Below are 12,611 nucleotides of genomic sequence, written 5' to 3'. Positions count from 1 at the left end.
TTGTAGCCAAATCAGGGCAGAACCCAGTTTGAAAGGGATATAACATTTTGCAGCTCCTTTAATATAAAGGACGCAAAGATTTTCTCACTAACGTCCAGCATGGACAGCAGTTTGTAATTCTCCGGGAGTGTCTGATCTCCCTTTTTGTACACCGGGATCAATATAGACTGACGCCATGAGTCAGGGACTTCACTGTCGGAACATACTTGATCAAACACGAGTAAAAGTACTCCTGCCCACCCAGCAGTATTTTTCTTTGAGACGGCATTAGACAAACCATTCGGTTCTGGGGCCCTGGAGACTAATAACATTTCAATAGCTACCATGATATCTTCAGAGGCCAGGGTACTGATTCCCGTCATGCTGTTTGACATGCCTGGTTATGAAGGTACATTTTTTAGCCGATGTACGACTTCCACGCACTTTCAGCAATTGGGATAACTACTTGTTCACGTTTTACAACCTTGGTCAAAGATAAGACATGCCTGACAGTACAAGAGCTGTGACTCCTAAGCATCCCTAACACGCGCTGCCACTTTACATTTTTAATAGAGGCCTTGTGCCTTTTCAACCAGTTATGGTAAGTGCTCTTTAGTTTCCTAATTTTTTCCAGCGCAATGTTCGAGGTGCCTGGGTGCTTTTTGATACTCGTGATCTCCCTATACATCTTTCCCTTTGCATCGCGTATTTCTATGTCAAAAGGGCTTGCATTAGATTTATTAATCACGTGTAGCTGTCTCTTCACAAACCCTTCTCTATAGGCCTTAATGTTTAACCAGTTTTTAATCTTGTTTACCGAAAAACGTTCCAGCTTATTCCAGTGAGTGATGCCCACACTCCCAAGCACTGCACACGCTTTATCAATGTTGGCTCTGGTCCGTCAGAGGTAGCTTCCAGCATGGTTAATTTCAACTATGCCAATTTTGGTTGTTTTTATAGTTTTGGTACCTAAAGTCGGCTTAAGCTAAGGATGGCATGGTCACTATATTGATTTGATAGCACTTCAAAGCCCCGGACACTTTCTAGCAGGGCTTTGTTCCCAAAGTAATAACCCAGAGTTGCCCATCGGGGCCCACAATGCCAGGTACCGTTCCCCAGACAATCACTCCTCATCCAGCCTCTTAACCGAGTCAAGTCCCATTCTTTTAGGAACCACAACCATTGTTCACCCCATTGGTTACCTTTGTTTTGGGTCATCACACTTCTTACCATTACATTCTGAAAAGGTACAGATGGGTCGGTGTCCCGACACCGGCGTTCAAATCCCCACCCACCAACACCATGTAATTTCCCAGGGAATACTCCCTTTCAGTAATGATTAGGTAGCCATAATTAAAAACTTCATCAGTACCAACCCACCTGGAGGGTCATAGAGATTCAGAATCAATATTCGTTTTTCAATTCCCCCACATTTGAACATGATCTCCACTGCCAATACTTTGTCATTTACGTCTGCAGGGGTTATCAGAGTAGAGATAAGTTTCTGTTTGGCTCCTATGATGAGACCGTCATATGATATGACATTCATAACGCGCCTGCACACAAGTGTTTCTAGGCACGACAAGACAAGGAGGGGAAACAAAGGGAGGACAAAACAACAATCTTACTTGGCCATGTGTCATTCAGATCGCACGTCATAGGGGTGTCCCCACCTCCCTTTTTTAGCAGAAGATTGGTACAGTGCATGCCCATCAATGAGCACTGTAACAAGTCTCTTGTAACAAGAGTATATTGTGCTTCAAAAGCAAGGATTGCGATTCGTCCTTCAACAGAAAGTGGGAGTTACTCCTGTTGTTCCATCATCATAGCTTACACATTCATTTCACCAACCCCCCAAATTAGGTAGCACACTGAAGTGGGAGAATGGAAGACCAGGCTCCCGTCCTTCACCTCTCGCGCTTGGCCTAAAGGGTCACGACCCAGACACCCGCCACGAGAAGAGTTTGTCCATTTACCAGACGACCAGATACCCTGGTACAGGAACATACGGATGTGTCCATCTGCCTGCCCAGCAGCCCGCACTGGCCATGCCGACACCTGCGGCACGGACCAACTAGACTAAAATCTACACGTCGTTAGAGATGCCATGACGACCTAGACAACGGGAAGCACATCTGTACAAATATACACACTGGACATTCCCACACCGATCTACACGAAGAATATACTCAGTGCTATGACGTAGGCGACAGGCATATTCACGGGCGTGCATCTTTATTATTTTTTACATAGGCTTTCAGAATGCAGAAACGCAAGACGCGTCATGAACTTATTTACAAAGCTTGCTCACGCTTCTCTTGCAACCAGTTACCACCATGAGAAGTATAATGAAGACACGATACTGGTCATGGAACTATATGCTACTATAACCTAAAGCACCTATGCACCAAACGGATCACTTATGCACCAGGCCCAAGTAGGCCTCAAACAAGAGCTCCCGTGGACATTAACAAAGCAAAAGTCAGGTTGCTGATCCTGCAAGAATGAGCCCGGCGATGCAACCAGCCAAGGTCGCAATGTTGCAAACCCACATTGCAAGAACAAATCATCAAAGGCACAATGTTGCAACCTCGCACTCTGCGCACCAACGTTAAGGCCACACCTGCAAATTAAACCAGACACACAGTGAAAAAGCAATATTAATTGTGCAGAATTCTGCCTCAAACACGGTCCCTCCCCACGTGACCAAGCCGAATCTGACGAGATGCCAAACCCAGGAGAAAAGAGGCTTCTGGATCCCTCGCTACGAGACACAGGCAGATACACTTGAAAGGCTCAATGGACATCTGCGACAGTGGGAGAGGTCAGCCTTCCAGCTATGAATAAATCCTCACATTGTCTGCACGTACCCATAGTGAAACATTGTTGCAAATTGCAGGTACACCGAGAGCTGGGAACAGCGGTGGTCCCAGGCTGGGAAGCTCACGGGCGCACCAATCAGAACATGGGGCTCTTATCACTGACGCCAGTAATTCTAACCAATCCTCAGGAGTCTTCATGTAACAATTCTCATGTATCTAATTGTAGGGACAACCCAGATATATCACCTGACTACCCTTTGTCCACTAATATTGTTCTCTATATGTGTGCTATACTAACCCTACCACTTGAGCAACCAATTAAGAGTGGCGATAGGTTTTTTGTTAACTTTCTGAAGTGACGCAAGTAGCGCGTCATAATACAGTAAAAAGGGCCTGCGAGCCCCACGATTGTGTGTGTGTCAGGACGGACGCGTACGCTCCATGACCCATCCCTGCCGTTTTGTCTAATAAACAGCAGAGTCGCCTTGCTCCTTGTGTGTGCCTCATACTCTATCTCATCTGGGATACACGGGAGGAGTTGGGGGTGGTTTCCTACGATTTGGCATTTATTGATCAATGAGTAGACGAGGATCCCTATTGTTCGAGCAAGAAACTCGATAGGTAGATGACGTTTCCCTGTAGGCGGTAGCTAGTTGCCTAGTTGCCCAATACGGAAGATAGTTGGCTGGTTAAGCCCTCCTGTTGAGGGGCGTATCACACGCGAGGCGACGCAGCGTGCGCAGTCCGATTATAATATTGATTTGATTACCTTGTTCCAGGAGTGACAGGAAGACAGCTGTAGGGTTAGCGGGGATAGATCGCAAGTGTATTTTGAACTTAAAAAACATATGAAGAATGTACCAGTAGTTCGAAGAGATCGGTGACGTCACCAGTAGGGATTTAATAGGATATCGCGAGCACAAGGAACTTTGGGTTTGAGAGTGGTGAGGAAGAGAAATATGATAAGGGAGCGGACACGGAGATAAACGATAGACTAGTGAATAGGAAAAGGAGAAGGGGAGAGGGGCGTGGCTGCGCACGGAGAACGCCGGCCACGGCAAGTGTAAAAGGGGGGAGAACGGGGAAACAGGACGACTGTATAAGAGCGTCGTAAGGGGTACGCAGCCGCAGGGGGCTGCGTACGCTTCAGCCGCAGGGGGCCGTAGGGGAAGGAATATACAATATAAAATCATACGCATATATTTTTGTTTTTTTTTATGTTTTTAATAATTTCTACTGCATATTGTGCCAAAGGATTGTCGTAAGTCCCCACACTTGCGGGGCAAGGTAAACAATATAAGGTTGTATATTGTAAACTGCTAGTGAAGGTAAGGGTAACAAGGGGAGCGCCACTATGTCATACGGGACAGGGTCGGGAGGGTGGGGGAACACCCTCACTACCCCACTACAACACATATGTACCACACTGCCACCCCATAGGGAGAAATTAATTAAGTACAGCATAGAGTGGACCCAGGGGACAGATAACAAAATGTTGACACCATGGCCGCCTAATGGTAGTTTCGATCCATATGCCCAACATTCACTGCTAAACCATCTGCACAATACATACAAGGGGAAGAAGTTGGCAAACCATGTGGAGGTGTTTAATTTATGGAGGATGTTTCAAGGGTCCCGACCAGGACCAAATGGAATGTTCACTATGGGGGAAACACCGGAAGAAAAGGAGATTAAGAAAGAAGGAGAGAATGGGAAAAAGGGCCGTGAAAGCACAAAGAATACGGGGAACGGAGGAGAGGGAGGAGAAAAGATTGATAAATCAGAAGACATAAAAAGGGAACCCAGCAACGAGATACCCATAACACCGGGAGTGAAAACAGAGGGAGGAGGGTTATACCCTTTAAGAGAATTAGGAGAAATAGAAGGACAATCAAGGGCGGCTGAAGGATACTCGAACCCGGCATACAGCCCTCCACCATATGTGGCTCATAGGAAGATGACAGTGGGGGAGGGGAGGATTGGAGAAGAGCAGACTGTAGAGATAGGAAACGATGAGTGGGTAGCTGCACAGATATTATTAAAATTACGAGGTTCACTAACTGGAGAAGAGAGGGAGGTGGTAAAGAGAACAGACGAGGATAGTGCAAGAGAGAGTGAAATGAGGGGGGAGGAGCTATTGAGGCAAAGGGAAGAGATTTTGGAGGAAAGATTAGCAAAGCTAAGGGATGAGCAGAATGAATTGATCAAACAGCTTGAGAGGGAGGAAAGAGAGAGAGTGAGGAAAAGGAAAGAAGGTAAGAACGAATTGGAAAAATTAAGGGAACGAAATGAGGAGCAAAGAAAAGAAGCTGAAAGGGTAAAGGCAGCAGCAGAAAGGGTATCAAGAGTAGTGCTGAGAGAGAAGAAGAAGGAAGGAGAAGAAAAGGAAAAGGAAATGGCAATATGGAAGAGGAGGGTACTATCAGAGACAGCTAAGAAATATGAATAGGGGAAAGTAATAGAAGGCATAGTAGAACGAGAAAGGGTGAAATGGGAAAGGAAGAAAGAGGATGAAAGAATATTGGATCAGATGAGCAACGAAGTGATGGAGGAATTGAAAAGGAAAAGGGAGGAAAATAGTAGGGAGATGGAGGAGAGAAGTGAAGGGGAAAGAGAAGGGAGGAGTAGGGAGAGTGAAAAATGGGGGGATGTATATAGAAGTAGAGAAGTAGCAACAACATCAGCACTAGGGGGAGCAGTTGGTAACAAAGGAAAGGGAGAAATAGACCTAATAGACTTAGAAACAGTAACAATAAAAGGGAAAAAGGCAGAGTGGGGGGTGCCATTTATGAATGATTTTTGCAGTGAGGAGGAAGAAGGAGTGGAGAGGGAAGGAAGAAAGAGTGAAAGGGAAAGCTTAGATAAGCTATACCTCACTAGAACAAACATAGACTCGCCATGGATCAGTAGGAGATGGGAGGAGCTGGAGAGAAGTAAGGAGGGAGTGCAAGGACTAGTGGAAAGACAAACCCATGAAACCACACCACCCCCATCACCATCACGCCCTCCCCCATCACACCCTACATGTTTAACCACCGCACGCTCGCTGCACAGAATAAAGCTCGCGCCCTTCATGGACGAACTTACACCTTATGCATGTCGGCTTAGGGACCTCCCTAGTCGCAGGCAAGGCAGACAAATAAACATACCCACATTAAATACAGGAAATGACGAAAGGAGGGAAAAGGATGGAGAAGGAGTTAGGAGCAGGGGTAATAAGGACGAAATTGAAGAGGTAAAGGAAACAGAAGGAGAAGAGGGGTGTGAGGACTCGATATTATGAAACGTAAAGGGTGACACAAGACACAACTTAATGCCACTGTTGGAAAGAGGAGGGGTTAGACCACAGTACGTCCCTTGGAAGCATACAGATAAAGAAAATATAAAATGTAGGCTCCCATCACTAAATGGAGGTGCGGGTAAGTGGATATATGAAATGGAAAAACACACCGCAGGACAGAAACTAGCAGTAGGAGATGTGAAGGGCCTGTTAATATCAATATTAGGGGATAGAGCGGATGACATTTGGAAGAGAGCGGGATTCCATGGGGTAACAATAACAAACACATCGCATGATGGGGCACCATTTGCAAACTGCAGACATGCGCTGTGGCAGGCACTGAGAGTACAGTACCCAGACACATCAGACATAGGAGCAATTACTTCCCGTAAGATGCGTGAGAATGAGGATCCTGTTGATTATATCCAGGATATCCAAGAGAAGTGGCGCATGGAAACTAGAGAACAATGGGACAAAACACCAGCCATATTTTATCATATACTAGTACAAGGGCTCCCAGAAGGAGTTCAGAAACAACTAAAGAAAGTAGTGGGAATGGAAGCAAAACCATGGCCAGAAATACAACTGACTATAGTACATCACTGCAGGACATGGCAGGGGAAAATGAAACAAAAGGAAGAGGACAGGAAAACAGAAGAGGCTAAACTAGTACAGAAAAAACTTACTAAATACACAATGGAAGGGGCACTAATAACTACGCCCACACAAGTAGTGGCTGCACAAGATCCCGCCCAAATAGCACCTCCACAGTCTATAACACAACAAGTGCCGCAACTGCAATTACATGCACCAAACATAGGAGGAGGGCACCCAATGCAAGGAGCTGGGTATTATAGTTATAACAGGTGGAGAGGAGGATTTATGAGAGGGAGAGGATATGGATATAATACCCAACAGCAGGTAGGAGGACTTAGAAATCCCTACCCCACAGGGCAACCAGCATACCAGGACAACACAGGGAGCTTCCCTTGGCAAAGCAGGGAACCACCCGTGTGTTGGAGTTGTGGATTATTAGGACACATGTCACGTACGTGTAGGGTCAGGCCAGGAACACCAGCATGGAATTAACAGGCACAACTTAGGATCTCACAAGAACAGCAGGGCATACAACAACAGCAGACGTTGCAACAAGGAAGTGACCCACAACAACAAATAACACAACAACAGCCACAAACGTATTCACTGCCACAACAACAAATAACACAACAACAGCCACAAACGTATTCACTGCCACAACAACAAGTAGCGCTAACACAACAACCCCAAACACAACAAACGCAATTGGGTAGGGTGACGGTCTTGGGACACAACCCTTACACAGGGAATGGCCAATCATTGTACCCCCAGTAGGACAGCCCACAGACGGCCTTGGTGTGTCCCATCCTGTCAGTAACACCTAATAGTGCGGAGGAGCCACGCATAGAGGTAACGATAGGTGACAAAAAATTATCATTCCTTGTTGACACCGGGGCAACCCGGTCTTGCATAAGGGAAGGTAAATTTAAGATGTCAGGCGAAGCCATGAACACTCAAGGATTTTCTGGGGCTAAAGGGTTGGTTCCCTTTACTGATAACGTTCCCTTATCTATTGGAGATTATGATCTTTCAGTTCCACTTTTATATTATAGTGCCTCACCAGTAAATATACTGGGGAGGGACATAATGAACAGGTTGAATATAACGATCTCCTTTACAGAGGATGGCATAATTTGCTCTACTCCAGGGATTAACATGCTCGCAGCACGACAGATTATGCAAGCATACTGTGGACAGACAGCAATTAGGGCGGAACCAGTAGATGGCGAGCTATTCCAGTATGGAACAGACATGGCATTTGCATGGATGCCAGGGATAGAAGGGAAAATATGGAGGAGGCCAGCAGCCTATCTGTTCCGACCAGAAACACCTGTTAATGAACCAGAAGGAAAGGTGTTTGTAATGGACATTGAGAGCATTATTGCAACGGCTGATTATATCGCTGTGCACGCCCAAGATAAAGAAGGGAGAGCATGGAGGGCAGTGATAGCACTAGCAGAAGGTTGTAGGTTGACCCAGGTGTCAGATGAGGAGCTGTTTTCAGAAGAAAAGGAGGAAGGTGAAATGGTGTTCATGATGAGTGTAGAAATATGGCTAAGAGTGGCTCATAAACAAGTAGCACAGAAAATTGCAATGGCACTTGAGGCACCCGCATGCACCAAAGTCCCCTTCTTTAAGGAGGATATGGCAAGGGTGCCCAAATCATTATGGACTATTAGCCCTTACGACGTGGGATGCATAAAAAGCATAGGGGGCGTAAGGATAAAATTGAAAAAAGGTGCCATACTACCAAGAGTGAAACAGTACCCACTGTCAAAGGAGGCAGATGAGGGCATATATGAAACCATAACGGCCCTTATAAACAATGGTATATTGGTCCCCTCAGAGTCACCATGTAACACAGCTGTGTACCCAGTGCGCAAGGCTAAAGGGGGGTCTTGGCGCGTCATACAGGACCTCAGGCCCTTGAACAACATAGTAGAAGCAGAGTATCCAGTAACAGCAAACCGGGCCACAATATTGTGTGGCATTCCAGCAGAAGCATCACGATTTACAGTGATTGACCTTAAAAATGCTTTTTTCTCAATACCATTACACCCAGACTCACAAGATTTGACAAGCTTCACTTACCGAAATACAAAGTGGAAACATACCAGATTGCCACAGGGGTACTGTGAATCACCCTCAATTTTCAATAGAGTAATACAGATGGATTTGGGTAATGTTGAGGTGGAAAGCACAGTGTTACAGTATGTGGATGACATAATAATTTGCAGTACAAACGAAAGTAAATGCAGAGAGGACTCCTTAAAAATGTTGACGATATTGGCTGAAAAAGGGTACAAAGTAGACATGGAAAAGATACAATACTGTCAGGAGCAGGTACTTTACATTGGCCAACTGATATCCCAACATGGAAGAAAGATTGCACCACAAAGAGCACAGGCCATTTCAAGCACTCTAATGCCACAGACTGTGAGAGAACTGCAGCAATTTCTGGGGCTGTGCAACTACTGTAGAGCATGGGTATTTGATTACAGTTCATACATAGGACCCCTGCTTGAGGGTTTGAGGGAAGCAAATAAAGGGGAGAAAAAGTTGGGGTGGACTATGGAAATGAGGGAGGCCTTTGACGAATTAAAAGACGCGATATCAACTGCTCCAGTACTGGCATCCCCAGACTATGAGCGACGATTTTTTATATTTTCACATTGCGACTCAGCAGTGATGAAAGCAGTGTTGGCCCAAAAAACGAGCATGGGCTATAAACCAGTAGCATTTTACAGCGGTCACTTAGACCCTGTGATGTTAGGTCACTTCCCTTGCGAACAAGGTCTCGCTGCAGCTGCTTTTGCAGTGGAAAAAGCATCAGCAATAACCATGGGGTGTCCAACTACACTGTTTGTGGAACATGCACTATTTGCAATATTGAATAAACCTAAGTCCACACTAACAACGCAGAGGGCATCAGGTTATGAGATTATTTTGTCTAGAGCTGAACTAGCAATTGTTAGATGTAGCACGGTTAACCCTGCAAGGTTCCTAGCAGAAGTAATTGAGGAGGGAGATTACGCCCATGACTGCACCCAAATAACTGAAATGTACTCATGTACTAGAAAAGTTGAAGAGAACGCACTCGAGGGAGGTGAGCTTTTGTTTATTGATGGGTCATCAACTATTGATCAAGGGGATGGGATACGGAGGACTGGGGCAGCAGTGGTAAAAATGATGGAGGCGCCGGTATGTGTGGCTATGAAATGTGTACAATTACCACAGCATTACTCTGCTCAAGCCGCGGAACTGGTTGCACTAATATTGGCATTAAAGGAAAGTTTTGACAAACGAGTAACTATATATTCCGACAGTGCATATGTTACATCCACTGTCCACTCAGGGCTATCAAAATGGAGAAGAAGAGGGTTTAGGAGAGCTGATGGCACTCCAGTGCAACATGCCCTCTTATTGGCTGAACTAATTGAAGTAATAAACGACCCCCAAGAACTAGCCCTAGTAAAATGTACCGCACACACCAATGGTGAAGACCACGTCTCAAAAGGGAATGCAGCAGCAGACGCACATGCGAAATATGCTGCATACTTTGGTGAGATATGGAACCCCCCAGAGTCACAGAGAGGGAGAGGGAGGGGAATGGCTAGGGAGATGTTGATAAGAGAAGGGTACACCCATCTCCCAGCCACACAGATTATGGAGCTACAAGCGGCTGCACCAATGGCCGAAAAGGAAATATGGGTAAAAAGAGGATGTACAATGTCACCAACCGACGCACTATGGCGCCAGGGTGGCACTGGAAAGGTTGTAATACCGTTGGCACTTTTAAACACCGCGCTGAGCCAATTACATCATCCAGCCCATACAGGCAAGGAAATAATTGCAGCACGAATTAGAGAAGATTGGTTCTGTCCCGAGTTAAATTCTCATGTGTCGAATTTTATCAGCAATTGTCTCACATGTCAACAGTTTACGGCCGGTCATACCCTAAAAGTGATAAGAGGTACCATACCCCGGCCAGAGGGACCTTTTCGGCACCTTCACATTGACTATGTTGATATGATCAACATATGTCAAGGTAATAGGTATATGATTGTAGTAGTATGCCCATTCTCTAGGTGGATTGAAGCAGGGCCCTGTTCACACCCAGATGCATTTAGAGCAGCTAAATTCCTAGTAAGGGAGGTCTTCCCCAGGTGGGGAGTGTGCGAGGTCTTAAGGTCAGACAATGGCCCGCATTTCGCAAACGAAATGTTCCAGCATATCACATCCTTGCTAAGCATAAAGCACAAATTTGCATGTGCATACCACCCACAGGCTAACGGTATATGTGAACGCCTGAATGGCCTATTGAAGGAGGCAATTGCAAAAATACAACAAACAACAAAGAAAAGCTGGTTGTATTGCCTTCCATTAGCCCTATTTGAATTAAGGAATAGGCCAGGGTCCGACCACCACCTCACCCCTCACGAGGTGGTTACTGGACGTCAAATGTGCCTTCCCCTAACGCCAACGTCAAGGGCATTCACTGACCACGAAAGTTCAGCGAGTGTGTTAGGTGATGAAATGTATCAATATGTGTCTTCTTTGATTACTAGTGTTGTGTTTGTGTCTTAACAGCTCGAGCGCACACGGGGCGGGTCTACCAGCAATTAAGAAGAAGGTGCCAGTACAGAATTGGAAAAGGAGAACTTGTGCAAACTTGCCAAAGGTGACCACGTGCTACTTCGCAATTTCAATAGAAAGTGGAACGATAAGAGGTTCACTGGCCCTCATCTGGTAGAGGACGTATCAACAAGAGCAGTAAAACTAAAGGACAAGCGTGCCTGGAACCACCTACATGATGTAAAGATCTACAAACTGCAGACCCGCCCCAGCGCCAACGACAGGTCCATTGGAAGAACAGCAACAACATGTGTCTACTACACAGCATTCCTCCTGGCCATAGAATATTCCATGCCCCACCTCCGCCCATACTTGCCGGTGCTAAGAGACCGATCGCTTAGAGTAGCATGGGAGCAGCTCTTCGCCTGGGCACTGAATGACTATTTGATAGGGAGAGCTTAAACCAAACAAACAACTAACATTTCATAACAAGCATTTTTGAGAATTTTTAGGCGGGCAACTTTAACGTCGCAAGAATACGCTGCCAGGACTGCAGCAAGGTAAGAGCAAAATGCCGGTGAGACTAGCATATGTAATAAAAGTAATAGGGATTTTTATGATCACCGGGTTCTTGGCTGCCTCTGTATGGCAGTACAGCTATGCTATTAATTTTATTGCTGCACCCAAACCTAATATACCCCCGTCCCCTGCTGCAACAGGTGTTACGTCAGGTGATATTAGTAACATTGCACCCAAGCAAAATAGGGTTAAACGCAGCACATACTCAGACAATAAAGGTATTGATAATTATATGCAAGATTCAGCACACGTTACAAACAACATATGGTACCAACACATGACCCGCATTGGTAAGCAGACAACTGAGGACAGCTGCTACGTTTGCTCATTAATACCATATGCCATGAGTGCTTCACGAACATTTGTTGCCACAGAAATAGAGGAAAAGACAGCACAGTGCATAATATACTTGGCACTGTTCCAAACGAAAGGAAGATTTCAAGGGACAGTAGTACACATGACATGGAAAACACGAGACTCATACCCATATGAAAACAACTTCCTCAAGACCTATTTGAGTTACCACAAGAGCAGTTTACATGCTGAAGCATTCAGATACATAACAAGTGGCCCTGCAAAAGGAGAAACAAAGAAAGTAACACTGCAGTATCTACCATGTGATTGGTACGCCACTGAAGTTCCGGGTAAACAAGGATGTTGGGAGAGGCCGCTGTTGACGATAACAGGGAAGGTGTATCTGGACAACAGCTGGGAAATAGGAGTGATTGGCAGCAACATGGTAACAAAGGAAACTATCTCAACTATCGAGGCACACAATC

The sequence above is a fragment of the Ambystoma mexicanum genome, chromosome 7q (genome assembly GCF_040938575.1).
Source record: "Ambystoma mexicanum isolate Mex_15411 chromosome 7q, UKY_AmexF1_1, whole genome shotgun sequence".
NCBI classification, from domain to species: domain Eukaryota; kingdom Metazoa; phylum Chordata; class Amphibia; order Caudata; family Ambystomatidae; genus Ambystoma; species Ambystoma mexicanum.
This window is presented reverse-complemented; position numbering follows the sequence as displayed.